A 6,000-nucleotide genomic window follows, 5' to 3' on the forward strand; every position below is an offset into this window, starting at 1 on the left:
TAGTCCAGTTTGAGGTTACAAAGTTCTTAAAAGTCTTGGTATGGCAGCATAGAATACCTCATAAAAGCTGATATGATAAGGATCTATTTTTCGTATTAGAGCATTCATGTAACATTCTTCATATTGATCCTTTTACCAAACAACATGGAACCTAACCCAGTAGCATTTCAAAAAAGACATTTCACGGAAAGAGACACTGGTTAATGCGTGAGTCAGCCTGTCGAACACTCATGAACAAATATAGTTTTGATCAGGACACTGGTGAGAAAAACAAACCTCTCCTGAAAAGCAGGAAGACAACACAGAGCTATTTTTCACTTTAATAAAAGCCTGGAAAAACAGTCCATTATGATGATGATTACTCAGATACCATCGAACCTTCATCATGGACTTAGGGAGGTGAGACATTATTTGTTTGGTAAGTTTCAAATGGATGAATAGGCTGCTCTTGTGTTAGGGATGCGAGCATGTTATCGTATTAGAGAAGAATGTAAAAATATCAAAGGCCTATTTTACACTATTTTCGGATCTGTCTTATAATATTGTTTCCTCGTCAAAAACAGGCCTGGAGTTGTGTTTTGTTTATTCCCACATGTTTCACACATAAACCTAGCATATTTAGGCTGAGTTCTTCTCTCAAAAAGAAAACACTGTTGTCATATGGAAGTGCTCCACTGTGTTTTTGAAAGCCAGCACACCCTCACAAGAACCATTTGGATAATCGCAGCGCTGGAATTGCCCATTTCTACTGAAAAAAGTTAAAATATAGCTGTTAACTTGAAATCTACAGTTTCATGACATCACAAGGCCTCAGCTGGTAAAGCGTTTGTCCACTGATCCGAAGGTTGGCGGTTCGAATCCCGTTCTTGACATATACATCAATGGTTGAGTGGTCAGATCTATAGTAGAGATCTTGTTTCCATCTTTCACATCAGTTGAGGCAGTTAGCTTCAGGTGTTATGCTGCATTTATGTGGTCTCAGAAAAGATACATAATCATCTGAGTTCCCATAATCAACGTGTGAATGAAACAAAACACAAACCCATGTATGTTTTTGTTGACGTAACATCATTCGAACATGGCTTGAAGCACACAAGAGTCAATTTTGTGTATTATAGGACCTATAATCATCAAATCAGTGTCTTTTTGGCAACAACTGTAATTTGGCTACTTGTTTTGTGTAAATTAGTGTTTTCTTTTCTTTACAAAAGACTTTAAGGAACAAATTCTGCTGATTTCTTCTCCAAACACGCGTGAATTTTCTGTCAAAGACCTGCGACCCTCTACCCTCATTTTTGTTTCATAAATAATTTTGCTGCTTCTATCCAGTAATGACAACTGTTTTCCTCTATGCAGTGCACTGGCTGAACAGACCCTGTTATTGTCCACATGCTACAATCAACTTGTCTTATGAGGTGGTAATTTATGCACTTAAATTGTGGAGTTACATGCAAAAAATGTCTATCTTTGGTTCGGGCGTCTTCTGTGGTTTCCATTCTGTCAAACACATTACCGAGGGGTGTAAGAGAATTCACATATATACAAATAAACTGGGAAAAAATAAAAAACATATACTGAAATTGTGTATTAATGTGCAACCCGGCTGCCTCCTTTTTTTGTTATATATTTCTTATCTTAGTTTTATTATTATTTCTTTTCATGTATTCTTGTTTTGATATCTATGCACATATACACGAAGAAGCACTGAGTAAATAGCAAAGAACCAAAAAAAAGTTATAAATCATATACCCTCTGGTCTCTGGTCTGCTACATTCACACCAACCCAGTAACACAAATCCATGCATGCCGGGGGACACACTTACCCACAATGCATCAGACCACACGCGTGCATTCTCCACGGACAGAAAAAAAAGTGCATACCATCGGCAAAGTCTGTTAAAAATAAAGCAATTAGGAACATGCAGTAACCAGTGCCGCTGACGGCGTTTACCGTTAGCGTTAGCCCCCGTTGAAAAGTGTGGATTGAAAGTCGATTGAGGAGAAACCGCTAAAAGACTTGATCAAGGCTCCAGTCAATACCACATCTGCATAGCCACTTATTTCAGAGTGTTATTGAATGGCTTGTTAAGAAAAAGTTGGCAAACAGGTTTTCATTTAAAATCCGAGCTTCTCCACACTAATATCATTAAAGGCCCTGATTTCTTGTATTTGAGCAAAGCACAGATAAAATATGTTAACACCTCTTGAGGTTAAAATAAGTCCACTGTGTTCTGTCTGAATCTAATCATAAAGAGTTTTATTGTCTGATAACCAGGAAGTGCACGGTTTGCATGCTAGTTGTTAGGATTACTCTGATGGATAAACTCCACTCTGGCCTCTGAAAGTTGTGAAATGTGCTTATAAATAATTTGGATGCTCATAATGTGCAGAATACCTTTAGACCGCTGCAAACTAATTAACTAGTTTTGTTTTCCATGTGTCTGGTTAAAATCACAGTGTAATGTTTATCTATGCGTTTATTTATGTTTATCTAGACAGTAGCTTAGCTGGTAGAGTGTTTGTCAACTGATCCGAAGATTGGTGGTTTGAATCCCGCTCTTGACATAAATATCATTGTGAGAGTGGTCAGATCCGCAAACCCACAGGTTGGCGGTATGATTCCAGCTCCCACAGATGAATGCTGTTGTTCTGTCCTTTGTCAAAACATTAGACCCACCGCGCCCCCAGTGTCTGTGGAGGCTGATGTATGAAAGCGTGTGCGAATGGTTGAGTGGTTCCTCGAACGCCTTGAGACTTGGTACGACATACATTAGGTCCTTTGCATTTTAGCCATCATCAAGGTCTGTTAAGTCTGGAGCATCTAAAAATGCGCTGGACACCTCTAGCTGGACATGTTTGCATTTGAGTTTAGATGCCCCCCGGCTTTATTGTATGTATTACATAAAACCCATTAGCGGAGGTGATCGCCTCAGCGGCTGAGGCATGTATACTCTGCTAATGACATGCTAATGATGCTGGCCCAGTCCTGGTTCAGTCCTGGTTTTAGTTCTGGTCCAGTCCTGGTTTAGTCCTGGTGATCGGCTCTGCAGTTGCGTTGTGTATATATTTACTATACAGCACTGGATAGTTGTCTCTGGTTGGGCCCAGGATGCGCATCCAGAGGGTTGACGCCTAAACACTCAAGACGCACTGTGTCGACACCAGATTCTCGTTGCGCTGACGCCCGAAGATGCGCCACAAAAACACTGGACGCCCTGGACATGTGTCCATATAGACTTTGCATGTAAACTGGATGCCTTGACACTCTGATCTGAATGGACTTTTATAGTTGCCCAGTGTAATTTGTCTCCATGGAGATGTTATAATATTCTTTAGATTGTTTCACAGTATGGCATTAAACTGATATATTTTTAGGATTTCACATGATTTTGAATTATTGCATTGTTTTATAGGTTACATCATGAACCTCCAAACGCATTCTTGCCTACAGGATGGTCTGTGTTTGCAACAGCAAAGTCATTTTTTTCATGCATTTTTCCTCCTACATTCTACATACTTTGGTAACATTCACAGCCAACTTTACTGACACATAATTTGAAATCCATGAACAGTCCACACTCAGACAGGAGGAGGTTTTTGCTGTAGTCACATAATGATATTCCATGTTTATTATTTTTCACGCAACAATGAATTTTGGTAGTGCAATAAAGGCAAATTAGTAGAACATGTGGATATTTCATTATGCCGATAGTGGCCCCCGGCATTCACCATTTGGCTTAACGCATGAGAGGAAATGTTTTTAATCTAAGTGACAAAAACGAATATTAATATTTGCAGAGAATATTTCCATAGACTTTTCCATGGAATATAATTAGGTAAGAAGTAGTATGTTTTAATATCATTTCTTAGCATTTTTAATTGTTCATAATTAACTCTAATTGCTTCTTTAAACCCTTATGACAGGAGATTAATGAAGTGATCTGTTCTACATGCGACATGAATATTAAATCTGAAATTGTGATGCAGTCTCAGCAGCAGCGCTTGCTATATATAGTCCCCACTGTGAGTAAGAGTAAGACTGATCTAAATGTCAAAATATTTTAAAGGGCCCATATTATGCTGTTTTCTGATTTATGTTATAATGTTTCCTCATCAAACGCATAACTGGAATTGTCTTTTGATTCATTCACACATGTTTAACACTCAAATCCTACATATTTAGGCACAGCTCTTGTCTCACACAGAAGAGAAGAACACAAGCAATAAACACTGTTCCACCTTGTGATGTCATGTCCGTACACTCTCTTTTCAACTGTTAACTTAAAATCGACCGTTTCACAAGTGGAACAGATCATTTTGAGCTTTGGACAGACTAATAAACCAGGATTACTCAAACCTGTGGATGAAACAAAACACAACTGCAGATATGAGGTATCAACTTTATAACACAGCTAAAAGCTCACATAAGCAAATTCAGCATAAGAAAGACCTTTAATTGTATTGTATTATTGTATGTTGCAGGTCATTACACTGGTAGGTTAAGGTTTCTGGGACATTTGGGAGGTGTAAATATCCATATTATATTGACCTGTGTTTCCATTACCCATGTTTATGCATTTATTTTAAACATTTTCCTGCCCCCTTGTTCTTACATTATACATACACACTACTACAACTAATTTTCAAGATACCCAAACCATTTACTTTGCATTCATTCACTACACACTTAGTAGTGGTAAGTCAGGGGTTCTCAAAGGTTTTGAGGTCAGGGATGCCTTATCTTAACATGTCCCAAGAACTCCCTATCATCTCTACAATGGTATTCCAATAAAATACAGAAATTCAAACCATGTTTGTAACCAACAGTGGATGAAAGATTATGGATTTGGATTATTTTATGGATTTGGATTATGGATTTGGTGTAATTCGTTCCATCAAAAAGAGCAGAATTCTGATCCTGACGTACACATGAGCAGCAACTGATAAATGTGGTGGGTGAAAATATTTTGAATGAAACGTCTCGAAATATTCACATTTTATGTGGCCTCATCCTTGAGATTTACAGCATGAGCTCACGGAATATGTCAAAATGTACATTTATCTGAAGAAATCATAAAGAATTATATAAAAAGAAGACTTTGGCTCATTGTAAAATGCAGAAAATGTGTGATTTGCAGAAAACAAATCTTAACCCTAAAAATATTATACATTTGTCATTTATTAATTCAACTTCCAAATCACTGTAATAGACTCGCCTGAACCAGCGGAGAGCATCTCTAGTTCAGGTCAGGCTCAGATGAGTTGGAGTGGGGAGTGGCGTTAGGTGCCTCTGTGTGAGCAGCGCCACAGTTGCGCCGCTGACGGGCCACTCAGAACAACATATAACGGACCAAACTGGATCCGCAATTCACTCCTATCTTTGTTCCACCTCAGAACTAGCCGGACCCCCAGGACACAGAGCACAGGATGGCCAATCTGCCCAGACCTAGTCCACTGCGTAGTGGGCGGAGACGGTGCCACTCTGACTTCATGGACTGGATCTGCGCTTGGATGCTTGGACCTCGGAACCTGGCACATGAGAGGGCGGGAGAGAACCGCTTTGATCCGATCTACTGCGTACTGCTTCCCAGGTCCCCCAGACCATAGAGACAGTATGCTAGGGTGAGTGTTTCTCACGTCTTTACCACTGTTGAGTGCCTCTGTTACTCGAAGTCAGTGCTTCTGCTCTGGGCTTCTTCTCCGGGAGTGTGTCCAAAGTTATGTATGCTGCTGTTTTATATTTAAAGCAATGAGCTGCTGGTGATAATTAAAAGCGTAGCCTCAATTAACTAGCAAACACACTTACGATTGGCAAACTTTGACAAAAAATAAACAGTGTTATAGCAACAGCAGTTTCGTAAATGAGGGCCATTGTGTTATTGAGATAGTATAACATAGGAGATGTTATTACATAAGTAGTCTTGAACCCCACTTTGAGAACCACTGGTGTTCAGCTACTACTGTAGCCACAGCTGCCCTGCAGATAGAAGTGAAGTTGCC

At 39.4% G+C, this 6,000-nt stretch overlaps 1 long non-coding RNA gene across 1 annotated transcript in view; it reads left to right on the forward strand.

The window, feature by feature from the left end:
• The window catches only part of LOC129411278 (uncharacterized), an 81,879-nt gene extending 76,349 nt beyond the window's left edge, over nt 1-5,530 (forward strand). Inside the window, exon 3 of the long non-coding RNA XR_008633234.1 lies at nt 5,395-5,530. This is a non-coding gene — a long non-coding RNA (uncharacterized LOC129411278). The remainder of the gene's footprint in view (nt 1-5,394) is intronic.
• Nucleotides 5,531-6,000: the final 470 nt, after the last annotated feature.

Source organism: Boleophthalmus pectinirostris, unplaced genomic scaffold (assembly GCF_026225935.1).
Source record: "Boleophthalmus pectinirostris isolate CB_2022bp ecotype Guang Dong unplaced genomic scaffold, ASM2622593v1 HiC_scaffold_4, whole genome shotgun sequence".
NCBI lineage: Eukaryota > Metazoa > Chordata > Actinopteri > Gobiiformes > Gobiidae > Boleophthalmus > Boleophthalmus pectinirostris.